We start from the raw sequence: 16,378 nt of genomic DNA, 5'->3' as shown, positions 1-16,378 counted from the left end.
ATGAAGATGATCCCGCCGTTCCATAACAGTACCTGACTTGGCTACATTATATATTACAAATGTCTATTTCAATAAAGTCTTAACTTGACCTGCATTTTCTTTAAACCAACTGGTTTCCTCTATATGAGCGACGAACCTACGCAAGAATCCTTCTGAGCGATAAGGATTTTTTAAGGTTGGTACTGCTAAGGTGGTACCTACTCATATGCTCCATTTAACGAGCGGAAATTTATAGACAATAAATAGTTTACTTAAAAACTTAATGTTTATTCAATTTCAGAATTTACGTAGGCGTATTGTTAATTGAAACAGTACTTTACGAAAATATGCGTATATTATATAATTTGATATTTTAAAAGTTGACAGCCACATACAGTGTCCTGTCACAATTCTAAATAAATATGACAAAGCCAGGATGTGGGTGAATATTTTTTCATAAACGCGTGGCAGACTAGCAATAATTTAAATATAGAAATAATATATTTTATTTTACGCTGCCCATTCAAGAGTAATTTGGCTTATAAGATATTAAGTTCATTTGTATAAAGAACTGTTTTTATTTTTTACCGTGTAATTATGAAAAATAATTATGTAGATATATTAGACTAGATTTTTGGGGTGAGAGTATTTTTTTTATGTTTGTGTGTAGATTGGTTATCTTTATTCTAATCTCAGTCTTATGACAAAAGCTTTCAGAAAAAGTTTATATGTTTTGTTCATAACACAGACATAGACTTTTCAATCACGAAATTCGTCTTTTCGCGGTGTTATTATATCGTCTTCATCATAGATTTCGAACCGTTTAGCTCCACCCAAAGTATTAGCGAAGATTATCAAGGAATACACATTAATTATGTAGTTCAAAAAAAAATTATTACAACAATAATTATTTATTAAATCAATTTATTAATATCTCGTATTGTATGAAAAGATTTCGTGCGGCGACTAATGTGGAAAATATAAAAACGACTTTGGAAGAAAATGTATCTCTGTATAGAAAAATATTTGCAGATACAGCTGCTGTGACTAATAAAATCTGTCTGGTACGTATGCGATTGGTAAAAGATGGTCTTTATGTTATCTGACCTCATTTTATAACTTACCTATACTCGTTTAATTTTCAACAACTCGATAAAATGTAATGATAATATCCTTACTATTTTCAATGTAAGTTATTTCTTTATAGTTATATACAATATGTTATGTATCCACATTTGTTCAATGTATTAGGTCATTTATAATCTCAAAGCCACATCATCGTTATCATTACAATCCAATGTAAGTTTTGGCTGCCTCGAAGAAATGCCTTACCTTTCCTCTGACTGCCTCCACTTAGAAATGCTATGTATCTTTTTACACAGTTAATCTACCATATTATAGAGAGAATCGTCTTTGTTGTTTGGGTGTCTATCATTCTTGGTAGTCTGTTAAATAGAGCCACACCACCTGCAAATGTGAGACAACTTTAGAAATATCGTACAACCTTTGCCACGTTCCATCGTCGTCGTGCATACAGCTCCAAAGGTACTCCCTAATATTATTCTTCGGAGATACCCAGCTGCTTATCCTATTTTTATTAGGTCAAATATTCTCACCCATAAGTGTTCAATATATCTTAATTATATTAGCCTTCTTTGAGACGGTCTTGATCTAAAATGTCTTTGTAATACATATATTATTTATTTTCTAGATTTATAAAATCCTCCAGTGACTTTTTGGAAGTTTTGATGTACATATTATAATACCATAGATGAAAGAATTTCTGTAGAAATTGTACTGAGGTATGAGATCAAGGCAGATATTATGTTGTGCATTTGGAACAAAGCCATCTCTTTTTGCTACTAAAATTTGCCATTTTAATACTGTTAACACTGGCAATTCTTGATCTAAAAGCTAAGGAAATATTCAATACCTATGTGGAATCGTTGTTATAATTCTAGTGATATGTTTTATTTTAATTTATACTGAAATTGGGAAAAATTTTAAAGATATCAAGCGATAGGTAGCTATTGATAATTTTATATTCAACTAATATCAAAATTATTTTTAGTAGTTAGAAAATGTTTAATGATAATAATATGTAAATTTTTCAACGAAAATACTATAATAATAGCATTCTGTATTTTAAAATAATTTTGGAATAAATGCTTATGAGGTGACTGACTTGAAAACGTACACTCTACAACACATGCATTTTTTTTAAAAGCATACATAAGTGGAACGGTAAATAATTTTCAACAATAGGTGGGACGAAATTTCTCATTAGTCGCCAATCACTGAGTGGCATTCGAGGTGGGAGTACGTTGTTTTTTTTTGTGATGGCGTCGTAAGAATATATTCTTATATCGTGTAAAGATGACTAAAAAAATTATGCCTGTACTCCAAAAAGAAAACATGACGTAATGAATATATTATTATAATTGCTAATATAACGGTAGACATAGCACAAAATGGACGCATGTTGAATTTTTATGACAAATTCCGTTCCGTTTGGCACGCGTCATTAGTACAATCCGCGCGTCGTATAGTTACGATATTTTTAGACCATGCCTCAGCTGAGGTATAGCCTTAATAGTTTAAATTGTTTTACACTTAAAAAGTATATCTACGTGCATGTAATTTTTTTTTTTAAAGTAGTAAAATCATATATTATTTATTTATATCTATTTATTTACATAAAGAGTGTATTTACATTTTAGGTAAATAGCCAAAAACATTAAAGTTGTCAATATATCAAACATAAGCATGAAAAATAATAAATTATGTTTCCGCCAATGTTGTCAAAACCCCTTAACAAACAATCCCACAATATACCCATCCATATTACTTCTGGGCACTTCCTAAGTCAGTGCAGTAACGACACCATCATTATTCAACATTAAATTTATCAAAACCAATTAACATCAAAACTACAGGGTGACCGCGCATGCGTGTGTGCTGTTGTGACATAACCGTAACAGTGTATATGTGAATGACTGGGAGCTGAGTATAGGAATTCCTTTACTCACTTTCAACAAGGTTAGCTCTTCACGCTAGTAACCATCGCAAATTACTGTATACTTATATTGACATATTACATTTTTAAAAATGTTTTTTTTTTATATAATACTAGCTGAAGTACCCGGCTTCGCACAGGGTCGCTTTTTGGTTATTTTTATGTTAGATATTTAAAAAATAATAAGAGGTAATTATTTTTTTAATATTAAAATATATGTGTTATACAATATGGCAATATGAAAATAATTCTAATAGGAGTAAAGGTCAAACAAAAGATCACTAAATTAAAATCGAATCCAAAATATGCAAACGTTATTAATGTTATTAATATGTAGTTAAAAAAATCAAAATTGCATGGAACAAATAAACAATAAACGTTGTATTTTATATAATACTAATTTAGAAACCTTCGCAGGTGTGCGCACAACAACTGACAAAAGTTTCTTCGCAATCGCATGAATGTTATAGGAACGCATACGAATAGAAGAAGAAGATGATTTTCTAATTCAGAAATCTTTGTGGGCTTGCGCACGATAACTCACCAAAGTTTCATTGCGAATAGAAGAAGATAAAATAGAAGAAGAAAGAGATGGTTATTCTAATTCAGAAACCTTTGCGGGTTTTGGCACAATTATTGACGAAAGTTTTATTGCAATCGGATGAATGGAATAGAAACGCATACGAATAGAAGAATATAAAATAAAAGAAGAAGATGGTGTACTAATCCAGAAACCTTTGCTAGTGTTACCACAACAACTGACGAAGGTTTAATCGCAATCGGAAGAATAGTGTAGGAACCATACGAATAAAAGAAGATATAATGAAGAAGAAGAAGAAGATGGTTGTACTAATTCAGAAACCTTCACAGGTGTTGGCACAACTACTAACGAAAGTTTCATCGCAATCGGATGAATGGTATAGGGACCATACAAATAAAAGAAGATAGAATGATAAAGAAGAAGAAGAAGATAGTTGTACTTATTCAGAAATCTTTGCGGGTGTTACCACAACAACTGACGAAGGTGTCATTGCAATCGGATAAATGGTACAGGAACCATACGAATAAAAGAAGATATAATGAAGAAGAAGTAGAAGTAGATAGTTTTTCTAAATTAGAAATCTTTGCGAGTGTATGTACAATAACTGACGAAAGTTTCGTCGCAATCGAATGAATGGTATAGGAACCATACGAATAAAATAAAATAGAATGATGAAGTAGAAGAAGATGATGATTTTTCTAATTCAGAAACCTTTGCGGGTGTGCATACAACCACTTACCAAAATTTCATCGCAATCGGATGAATGGTATAGGAACGCATACGGGATAGACAGAAAGACAGACAGACAAACAGGCATACAGACAGACAGACACTCATTTTTATATATAAGATATAGCCTATACTCTTCACGGAAGTGCAAGCAATAAGTTAACAAATCTTTATCGCAATCGGATGAACGGTATGGCAGTGCATACAATACGAACAAACAAATATTAATTTTTATATATTAGATTATACACTAACTCGCCATATAGTGAGGTATACTTTGTGACTAGTTTCCTCAATAATATAGCTGTACAAGCAAAATAATATTGTCATAAACATGATCTCATATATTACAATAAAGTCTATAAAAATCTCACAGACAGAACCTTAATATGCAAATTGCGTTAAATATAAACTTTGAAATATGCGCATAAAAGGTAAGATATTTAAGAAATCCGGGTGATTAAAAATATTTTTGTCGGGGATCCCTCTCTCCTTTTAGGTCCTAGGAGGGCCGTTCTGGCGGCCGGCGTGTCTCGTAAATTAGGATAACAGACCCCGGGGGAGGTTCGCCTGCTCAAGGGTTGGAGCCATTTACCGGTCCAAAATAAACTTTTAATCTCCCCTCAAAACAAAAGTGTCCTCAACAATCTGTACAAATGAACAGTATACTAATTTAACGTCGCGTGTAAGAAGTGAGTTTTGTGAATGCGGTAACGACTATTAATTGCCTGCATTCCCAGAATTTCCGATTTTTCATCAATTTCTTGATTCCGAAAGCCCAAGATAGAAAATACCGGGTTTTGTGATTAGTTTTGATTTATTTTATTGTTAACTTATGTATCGTATATATTTATTTAATCATAATACCTATATCTCAAAAAAGCAACAGTTCCTAAAAAGTGAAAAAAAATAATATGAAGATATTAAGAAAATAACGATTAATAATTTTATTAATAATAAATGTACCCGTATAATATAATAGTAAATCGACTTCGTGATATTTTAATATTAAGCGTATGAAAAGTTTTGATTGAAACAGTTTTTTGTCTCTTTATGTTAAGATATATAATATAAGTGATATTGCCATGTGATATGACATAATTGACATAATAATCGGCCCTCATATTCCAGAGCATAAGATGCTCACTTTTCAGCAGGGACCACCGGGTTTAATCACTGTGATGTCACAATATATTTGTGTGATTTTCTCAAAAGTATGGGTTTTTGTGATTGTTTCACCTCTACTGTTTTCCTAGACTACAGCGAACTGTGCTTGGTATCATGGCCTGTCACAGTGTTAAAAAAATACACAAATATTAATTAAAACAAACGAAATGTTGATTTTTGTAATATTTTAAGTTTTGACAGTCGTAAACAAAGCATAATACATCATCATATAATTCTTTACAACCATTCCAATGTTTCAAACGTTTATATCTTCTGAAAATTTACTTTACTGTGTAAGTAGCCCGAAACAGCTCTTACATAAATAACAATCAAAACAATATGTTTTCAAATAATTATAATAGAGTTCTACTACGTAAAGACCATTTCAATTATTAATAACTATTTAATATTAATATAAAATATTTTCCTACCAACTCGTTCATCATAATTAAAATAAGATGATACTCGTATTTAAATGTGAAAATAAGACTCTTTCGTTGTGAATCTTCATATTATTTCGCCAAAATTTTACATGTTTTGTCAATCACTTAATCAATATTAGAATTGTGAATATCTACTAATCTCTAAATCTCGATATTAATAATTTTAACAATGACAATAATACCTAATAACGACGTAAAATTATAAAAATTATAATTTTTTTTTTTGTGATTTTACCGAGGCTTTGACTGCGACTCACTGTCATATCGCCTCTTCTCTTCTAGAAGAGGATCCATCGATCAGGTCCTCACTCCTATTCTGTTAAATAACTTTACAATTTTGCCTAGCTCTTTCGTCTTACCTACCGCCAGGACACCCTTCAATTCGTCGACATTCTCATAGATATCCGCAATTCGCAGCTGTACTCTGTGAATTTCATATTTGGGGCATTGCAGTGCTATATGTACAATGTCCTCTAAAACATGACATTCATCGCAGAGCTGCGATTTGCTTCTTCCCATGAGGACATCAAATATTTTGCCCATGGTGTGCCCTGTTCTTAGCTTCAGTATTAACTTAAGCTCATTCCTTGTCAAAGAAGACTCTACAAACCAGGGTACCTCTCGTGGTGATGGTAGAATAGACTTACTCCATTTCCCCTTTTTTAATGATGCCCTATGGTGAAAATCTATCCACATACTATGGCACATTTTTTTTATATCCTCATTCCAGTCCAGGAATAATATGTGATATTCTGTTTTATTTATGAAATATCACTAATAGTTAATTTTCCTTCCTGCTCTTCAGAATAAAAAACCAAACACGGCAGCAACCTCTAGCCCTTATTTTGCAATTCACCATAAACATTCATAAGTAATAGCTAATAGAGCTTGGAAACAAAACCATATCCTAGACATAGAGTTTCAATGTTCTGTAAAAAATATCTTTGGGCAGTTTAAATGTGCTTCTTTGTATTTTAAAAAGTGCATGTTCTTGTCTCCGTCTCTTCTTGTTTCCGTCAATCCGTAAAGATGCGATTATGAATGAAAATAATCACTTTTATAAAAAATAAATTTCAAAATTTGCGGCATAGAATTGTAAAAGAAGAATTTCAGTCGATGAATTGTGGGCGTAGACTGTTCCGGACACTATAAAAAGTGCTAAGAGGAGGAAAACAAGTCAAGCAATCTGCTACTTATTATTTATCAAGCACAAGAACCTGCATACTACAGAAGTATTTCTTGCAATAAAAAATATGATTTATTGCAAGACAACGTGTAATAACCGAACGACTTTGAAAGAGGTTTTTTTTTGGCTACGCATCGTGAAAAATTACTTCATCTCTCGGGATATTGGAGAATTAATGCAACTTTCATAAGATAGAATAATATACTGCAATATTGTCTCTTCAATAATAAGATCATATGAAACAACAAAATTTCAAAACAAAATATATAAATCTTATTATTTTATTATAAAAATTTCAATACCCTTTTATAACCAAAATATTGGATCTGTTTTCAATATTTATTTTATTTTATTTTTAATACTTTTTACACGATTATAAACTTAATCAGTTAATTACGAGGGGTGCAACATGAAATTAAAATGTGTATATTGGGCAACACGTAAAGACTACAAACCAATGGATAAGAAAGTAGGCAAGAGTACTTAGTGACGTGATAGACGTCACTTAGTAGACACAATGGCAATTGGCTTGACATGTCGCTCAGTAAGTGGACAACCTCTGGACAAACACTGTGATATACTGGTACTCAAGTAGCATTAAACAGCCGCAGTGACATGATAAAACCCGCTGGATAGATGAACTCATAAATTTAATTTCTGTGGATGTACGTGGCGGAAAATAACTAGGGACTGAGTGGAGGGAGCTAGAGGTGGCTTTCATCCAGCAGTAGATCGATGATTATGAGTTTTTATTAGTGGTCGATGCATACCTTAATCTATTAAAATAATTAGTAACATAAAACGGGGTGAATAGCAATGACGAGGATAATAAGAACAGTTTCCGTAAAAAAACATTCAGAATGCTACTGCTTGCATTCCAATATGTATGATGTTATATAAAAATAAATGTTCTTTACTTAATCATGTTCTTTATTCAAATTTGGATTTGTTCCTTTCTATTTATTTGGTGTTCATAATTACCTCGTTTTGATGTTAAATAGGAACAGACCATAATTTTGGAAAAATATCAATAGCGAGTGAATAATTAGCGTTTCCATTCACCAAACCATACTGCTGAAGTGAATTTAACTTTTCTGTCATCCAGCATAAGATTTTAATTGAATATAAAATTTTAAAACGTTCCTATTCCCATTATATACCCCGCTTTACTCTTTTTAAAAAAATAGTGCGTCGTTATAATAAATTATATTCTCAAGATATTCAATTTATTAAAATTGAAAAAATATTAATACTGCCCTCTGAATAACCCCTGTCAATATGATATATTATACAAGTGTATACCTACGAGAGATATTGTGTTGAAAACAAAATAATTGATAAATTGTTTACAGTACGTATTATCATAATACATATTATATTCTCTCTCTTTATATTCTCTAACTATCTAACTCATGACGAAACCAAAGATAGACAGATCAAATCGTTGATGGCTGAATGACAACTTAGTCTTCCATTAATAATTATATATTTGCAATTTCGTTATATTTATTTTATTATTCCAACATTTATTTATTTTTATTCAATACTTTCACAGCCCACATTTATATCCTATCTAAAGTAGGTAGGTACCAACCTATCAAATTTTTGAAAATCAAGTCAGATCAGAATTAGAAGTGTCAATTGATTTTTTTTCTAATTTTTTTTAAATAGTCAAACTACTAAAATAAATAGAGATTAATTATCAAATAATTACAAGATAAAAAGAACTTTTTATATACAACGTTTTTAAATTTTCTGTTGAATGATATAAACTTGACTTGACTAGCTTAAACGATCAAAAAAAATGTACTTGATAGAAATACTGAATAATGAAATGTCATTTCATATTGATTTCCATAGAAACGCACGTATATATTAATAATTTAGTTGTTAGGACCAATAATGGTATCGAAATAACTTTTCATACAAAACAGAATTAACTGAAAATGAATTAAATTCTACTTAAAGATGGCTAGAAGTAATAAAAAATGCATTGGCATCGTGGTCTGATATTATATTCTAAAAGTTTCAAATGTCAAGCTAGTCGGAAAGTTAGTTAAAAATCGTTTGCAAGATTTTTACCGGACAAACAACCACCGGACAAATAAAAATACGAGCTAAGAAAAACATTGTAATAATAATATGAATAATTGTAACACCAATTGATTCAACACGGCTGCATCTCAGATCTAGCTTGTCGTAAATACGATGGTTCTTGATTAATCAAGTTTTAAAATGTAATCTAAATATATATGATGTTGGTATAATATACCTATAGAGTATAATTTCGTGATGCAAAGATCTAAGCCAATCCATCAAAAATAACATGAATACATACCAAAACTACACATATCTGATAACTGATGGAAAGTCATAAAAATAAATTATTTTGCCTTACAAAATGTTAGTGAACTCCTTACATTTTTCTGTACCACAGTTCACCGTGAGCTGTATTACTGCAAGGAGATGGCTGTATAGCGTTGAGATTAACAATTTCACGTTATTTGTAAAGCTTTGCAGGTAATAGTGTTACAATTTTATTAGATTCAATAGCAACATTAATTTGATATTTGATAGGTAATGGCTTGATACTTACGAGCACCTACAAGAATTTTATATAAATATATACATGATTTTATTTCGAATATGCTTACCTACTTATTTTTTCTGTGTTTTTCTTGTATTTATGTCGGTAGTTTTTATTACGTATTTTGTAAGTGTTTTATTTAGACATGAATTTTCTCTCAATTACAGCTATATATTATTTTCGATATATCTTAATATGCTGAACTGTAATAATTATGGCTCCATACGTATACAGTTCCGGATATGCTTTATAAATTACCTTATAATTAGAGTAGATTTATATACTTAGGTACTTTGGAATATAATTTTTATTGTTGACAAAGTAAACTTGCCGACCATAAGTTTATAATTTTAACAAAATATACACCAATCATTATATTATACTGTTGACATTATTTTTAACTTTGTGTGCCAAACCAAAAACACAGTAAATACTTTTGCCGGCATAAGCGTTGATGTAGGTTCAATGGAAGTTTTTAGGAGATTTATTTTGTTTTTATTTTAGTAATGGCCGTTAAATCTGACGCAAGACCCATGAATTTAACTTAGTGACAGTTAAAAATAGTTCGATACATCTGGGTCAGGTGAAAAGGGTTACCTTTAAAATAAATTTTGTCTGAAAATTTAAAATATATTTAGGATTAGTTAACTTTAAAAAAATATTGGGCTGTGATGGTTTTCTTTTATTTGCATTTATGAAACATTGGTGAGACAACTATTATATCAAGTAGGTTACAATTAGAAAAATAAGTACTTTATTATTGTAAATCAAGAGCAATTTTATTAATATATTATGCATTGTAAAATTATTACACAATAAATGTGTATTAATAAACAATTCAACTAATAATTTACAAGATTTAAGAATATAATATTCTTTATATTGAACTATCTATAAATTCTAATAATTATCGGGCACTTAATTGATTATTTGATTTAAAATACAAAAGCCGATTGCTAAAAATAACGTTATTTTATAATCATTTCAAAATATAAAAACTGCTTGTTAATTTAGTCGTAATTGGATGATACTATGATCGTGGCCTAATAGTTAGTTAGTTATTAGGGCAATTAATAATAACCAAATTTAAAACAAAAAACTGATATTCAACATTAACGCAATTTGATAAACATTTTATGTTAGAACTACTAGTTAAATTCGTCTAAATTAATTAGGATAGCCATCTTAATTGCTTAAAGCACATTGGCGTGAATCCAGTGGTTACTGGTTTAAGTCCCGTCGGGCTTCGTATTTTTTTTCAAAAATATTTTTTTTAGCATGTAGGTATATAATTATTATAATATATATTAGGTGTTTCGAAGTTATATAATATATTCAAAATAAATTTGAATTTCAGTTCAGAATTCGTATATACTCGAATTTGGATTCAATCTTCAATACTCATTACTCAAAACTATGAAAACTCAGTTATAATTATTTTGAACAACTGAGATGATATTTTGTTTAAATTCAGTGATGCTATTATAACGTGCGTTTATGTGAAAATGAAATATACTTTCATTTTATGACATCTGAACCGTAGATGTATCTATTATCCAGAAAATATGTACATAAGTATAATTATTGTACGATGACAGGCACAAACATAAATAACTTATTCAAAGTTATTTTAACAAATTTGTTCGTTAGACAACGTAATAATATTTCGCATGTGGGCAATTTCAATTAATCAAATGTTCCAAAATTATCTCACAAACGAGTGAACTCGTGAAATTCTCAAAATTCGGCGATAATATATATTTGCTCTTAGTAGAGAGCTACAGCTGGAAAACACTCACCCTCGAAAATCTCCTGCCCTGTCCCTAGCTCTGACGACAATACTTTCTTACGGCCTTTACGATATGCGCGCGCATTGTACTGCGACGCCTGCGCACGTCGAACGGCGCCCGCCGCCGCGCCAGTAAGCGCCGAGACGCCATATCGGTCGGAACTACTGTGCGCCTGTTCAATACAAACCGAAAGCTTAGCGCTTTTAAAAGCTCTCTATACTCCCCCTCCAACGAATCTACAAGATCGATTCAGTATCTTTACATCAACGTAATGTAAATTCCATCACAACTTTGTGTCATCTTATTTATATTAATGTATTTAAATAAGTGTTATAATCAAAACGCACTGTTATGGATTGTTATCCGCGCAGTTTTACGACACAAAATGTATAACTAATATATTATTATAAGACGTTAAAAAACGTGATAATTTACAAAAAAAAATGTGTAATTAATTTGTAAGTTTCTGTTGTTAATTTATGTGAATTTTTTTACGTGGAATTTTTGGTGACATGATTTTTTCGCACTGTTTTTTTTGGGGGTGAACAAAAATCGGTGCGGAATTATTGACATGTAAAAAATAAACACCGTGCAAATGTAATACAGTGAGGCCGAGGAAACGTGAAGAGGCTTTTTATGACCCCAAAATTGTAAAGTACTACGCTTGTCGATCAAGCGAAAAGGGTGGCTTTCGAGAATCGGGAAAGTGTGTTATTTATATGTGGCACTGTGAATGACAATTTAAGTGGTGAAACAGAAAAAAATGCTCCGTCGCGTAAGGATGATGTAACCAAAAAAGAACCGGCGTAAATTTTCGAGTGAGGTAAATTTAGGCCTCTTATTTTTATAAATACGTAAATAATGCATGCAAATTTATACTATCTAATTAGGTAACTATTTTTAATATTTCCTGTTTCATTCAATAACTATTTATGTGTTATTTACATATATATTTAAATCACTAATAACATTGAAATAAAGCATTCATAATAAGATTAGTATGCCTGTATGAAATAATTATTCAGTTATACTATTGTAACAAGGGATGGTGTGATGAGGGGTAGGTGATGAATAAAATCAGAAGGTTTTGATGCGTATAAAAGTAATTCCCCAAATTTATTATCCCTTAACACAAATTACAGATTCAATTTACAGCTTGAATAATACAAAGTTTATAAATTAGATTACGACGATAGTGTTTGTGATAAAAGTTATTTTAACGTTGAAGCGAGCGGCGTGTTATTAAGACGAGCGAATTTAAGGTACTGAGTTCTTGTTGGATTGCCACGTCTGTTTTTATATTGAAAGTAGACAAAGGAAATGCTATCCACAGCGTGGGTAAATTTATTGTTTTGTTCCCACATTGCGGATAGATTCCTGGGATTTTGTCTGCGAAATTTGATTAAGGTACAAACGTTATCAGTCCAACAATGGATTTCACACGACACAATGACAGGAATGCACTGTTTACTCGTTCATTCCTGTGATGGACAACTGACACCCGGCACTTAAGCATTTCTTCAGCCGGCGGGAGGTGATCATATGTCCGTTCTCACGGCAGTGTTTTGCTGATTATTAAAAATATTGAATTATTAAAATGTTGTAATTTTTAGGTTTTAACTGCTATCTACACATTGCACTGTCTGCGGACTACTTCCACCCTCATACCCCCCTTCCAGCGAAATGCGGCACGCAAATCGCGATGAAAGTAGGTAGAGGTGGTCGCTTGAAGGTCCAATCAGATCTGTCTCGGTGGATGCTGCGGTGGTCTGCATCCCGGGACGTCTGCTCTCATGTCCTTGATGACTCTCTTGGTGATGTGCTTTTTGCAATTTGTCCATAGCAGGTAGCTGGAAACTGCGGCAATGATGACGATAATCAAGGCAAGCGTTGCCCACGACAGTTGGCCTGTCGACGTGTCGTTGACAATTGCTCCGCCCGACGCAGTCTGTGCGACGATGATCTCTTCCTTTGTCTGTTGTGCACCCATTTTCGTATGCTGGTGTCTCTTGGTGATGATGATGGTAAAATACTGAATAATCCAGTTGAGTTATCCGCATTTATTGTGAATAAATTGTTTATGCCTGCATTTTAAATATTGCGTACACCACTGACCTACATTCTAGGTCGATGTGTGTTCTTGCTTTCGCTAACGTTGCTGTTTTGAAATCGGAAACTCCGCGTGCTGTTTTGAAACACGACCCCGATTGCATTGTTCGGCTCGTGCCTGATGTTGTTGACCGATATTTGCTCCACTGGCCTAGAGACGGTCTGGAAAATGGACACTTCTGCCGTATCGGGTAACACGAGCTCCCACGGTGTCAGGATTTTTCTCAGGCTGTTCCATTGTTTTATTTTCCTTGAGAATGTACGCTGGTTTTAAACGGTCGATAGAAACGGTGACGTTTTTTCCTCTCTTGCAAATGACATATGTTCGCGAATTGCGCGTGATGACCTCATATGGTCCGGTAAATGGAGATCTTAGCGGAGTTTTAACTGTATCATCGCGTAAGAACACATGTGTCGATTTGTTAAGGTCTTTGAAAATGAAAACGCGTTTTTCGCCGTGTTGCTGGCTTTTTACAGGTTGCAGTTGTTGGAAATGTTTTTTTAGGATCGTGACGTAGTTGCTTGGGTCTTGGTTTGTGCTGGTTTGATGGCACAAAAATTCCCCTGGTAGGCGTAAGGGTTCGCCGTACACAAGCTCAGCTGCTGTCGTCTTTAAATCTTCTCTCCAAGCTGCTCTGATTCCCATTAACACTGTCGGCAATGTTTCAGTCCATCTCTCATTCTCGTGGCATTTTATAGCGGCTTTTAATTGACGATGCAGTCTTTCGACCATACCGTTTGCGGCTGGGTGATATGCTGTCGTGTGAATCCTCGCCGTACCAGTCAGACGATTTAATTGTCTGAAAAGGTTCGACTCAAATTGTTTGCCTTGATCCGTTGTCACTCTCAAGGGCGTTCCAAAACGGGCGATCCAACCATTGTAGAATGTACGGGCGATCGTTTCCGCTTCTTGGTCTTTAATCGGAAATGCTTCCGGCCACCGCGTGAATCTGTCAACGCAGGTGAGGCAATATCTGCAGCCTTCAGACATAGGAAGGATGACGATGTCGATGTGGACATGCTCAAATCGTCCTGAAGGTGCAAAGTTTCCGAGTGGTGCTGATATGTGACGTGTGATCTTGTTCTTCTGGCATTGAAGACAGTTGCGGGCCCAATTTCGACAATCCGTTTTAATCGACGGCCAAACAAATCGTTGTGTGACAAGTTTGACGGTCGCATTAATTCCGGGATGTGAAAGTCTGTGGATATGATTAAAAGCTGCTTGTCGGTGCGGTTTGGTTATGAAAGGTCTTGCGATAGGTGTTGACAAGTCACAGAATACTTTTATGTCTGTGTCGGGAATAAGTACTTGTTTCAACTGAAGTACCGATCCGTCACGTAAAAATGTACTCATTTCGTTGTCAGTTTCCTGGTCGGCTGCGAGGTTGGCATAATTCAGTGTGTCTTCAACGACTTCTATCCTAGACAAGGCATCAGCGACGATGTTGTCTTTTCCAGCGACGTGACGTATGTCGGTCGTGAATTGTCCGATGAAATCGAGGTGTCTGAATTGTCTTGGTGAGCACTTGTCCGATTTTTGTTGGAATGCGAACGTAATGGGCTTGTGGTCGGTAAATATGGTGAACGTGTGAGCTTCTATCATGTGTCGAAAATGTTTGACAGCTAGATAGATAGCTAAAAGCTCGCGGTCGTAAGCGCCATATTTTCTCTCCGCTGGACTTAGCTTCTTTGAAAAGAATGCCAGCGGTTCCCATTGATCGTCAACTCGTTGTTGAAGTGCTGCGCCAACGGAAGTATCGGATGCGTCACTGATAATCGCTAAGTGAGTCCCCTCACTTTTCGGATGTTTCAATAGCGTTGCTTCCGCCAAACTCTTCTTGCATTCCTCGAAGGCCTCGATTGCTTCTGGTGTCCAGATGATAGGTTCTTTCTTGGAAGTTTTTCCTTGCAGGAGTGAGTTCAGTGGAGCTTGCGTTTCTGCGGCCTTGGGGACGAATCTCCTATAGAAATTCAAAATTCCCAAGAACCGTCGTAGTCCTTTTTGAGTGTCTGGGCGGGTGTATTCGCGAATAGCGCTGACACGATCTGGAAGTGGTCGAGTTCCGGTGCTGGAAACCAGGTAGCCAAGGAATTTAACTTTCTCTACTCCGAAGTGGCACTTCGTGGAGTTGACAACCAGGCCGTACTCCTGTAGGCGTTTGAACAAAATTTCCAGGTGTTGAAGATGCTCTTGTTCTGTTGTGGAGGCTACCAGGATGTCGTCTATGTAGGCGTAGCAGAAGTCCAGACCCTGCAAAACCTCGTCAATGAAGCGCTGAAAAGTCTGGGCCGCATTCCTCAAGCCGAACGACATAAATGGAAACTCGAACAATCCAAAGGGTGTTGTGATGGCAGTCTTCGGAATGTCCTCTTCAGCCACTGGGATTTGGTTGTATGCTCTCACCAGGTCGATCGTGGAGAAAACTTTCCTATCACGCAATGTTTGTGTGAAGTCTTGGATATGACGCACGGGGTACCTGTCAGGTACGGTTCGAGCGTTTAATCCGCGGTAATCACCACATGGCCTCCATTGATCTTCAGATTTGGGCACCAGGTGAAGGGGTGACGCCCAAGAACTTTCAGATGGTCGTGCTATTCCAAGTCTGGTCATGGTTTCGAATTCCTTTTTGGCGATGTGAAGTTTGTCGGGAGCTAGGCGTCTAGGACGTTGAGCTACAGAAGGTCCTTCGGTGGTTCGTATGTGATGTCTCGTGTTGTGGATGACTTCTCTACCAGCTCCATCTGGGCGCGTGAGATCCGGAAACTGCTGCAGTAATCCATGATAAAGGGATTTACCTGCGACAGTTTTGACAGTTGCTATCTCAGTGCTG

General features: G+C 34.3%; 1 protein-coding gene across 1 annotated transcript in view; it reads left to right on the top strand.

The window, feature by feature from the left end:
- Window positions 1-11,674: 11,674 nt before the first annotated feature.
- Window positions 11,675-16,378, top strand: part of LOC147072864 (lachesin-like) — a 275,503-nt gene continuing 270,799 nt past the window's right edge. Inside the window, exon 1 of the mRNA XM_085945738.1 lies at window positions 11,675-12,261. The gene's annotated coding sequence lies outside the window, so the exon portion shown is untranslated. The remainder of the gene's footprint in view (window positions 12,262-16,378) is intronic.

This window comes from Rhyacophila brunnea, unplaced genomic scaffold (genome assembly GCF_057557595.1).
Source record: "Rhyacophila brunnea isolate RB1 unplaced genomic scaffold, BYU_Rbru_1.0 scaffold_19, whole genome shotgun sequence".
In the NCBI taxonomy this organism is placed as follows: domain Eukaryota; kingdom Metazoa; phylum Arthropoda; class Insecta; order Trichoptera; family Rhyacophilidae; genus Rhyacophila; species Rhyacophila brunnea.
This window is presented reverse-complemented; position numbering and strand designations above follow the sequence as displayed.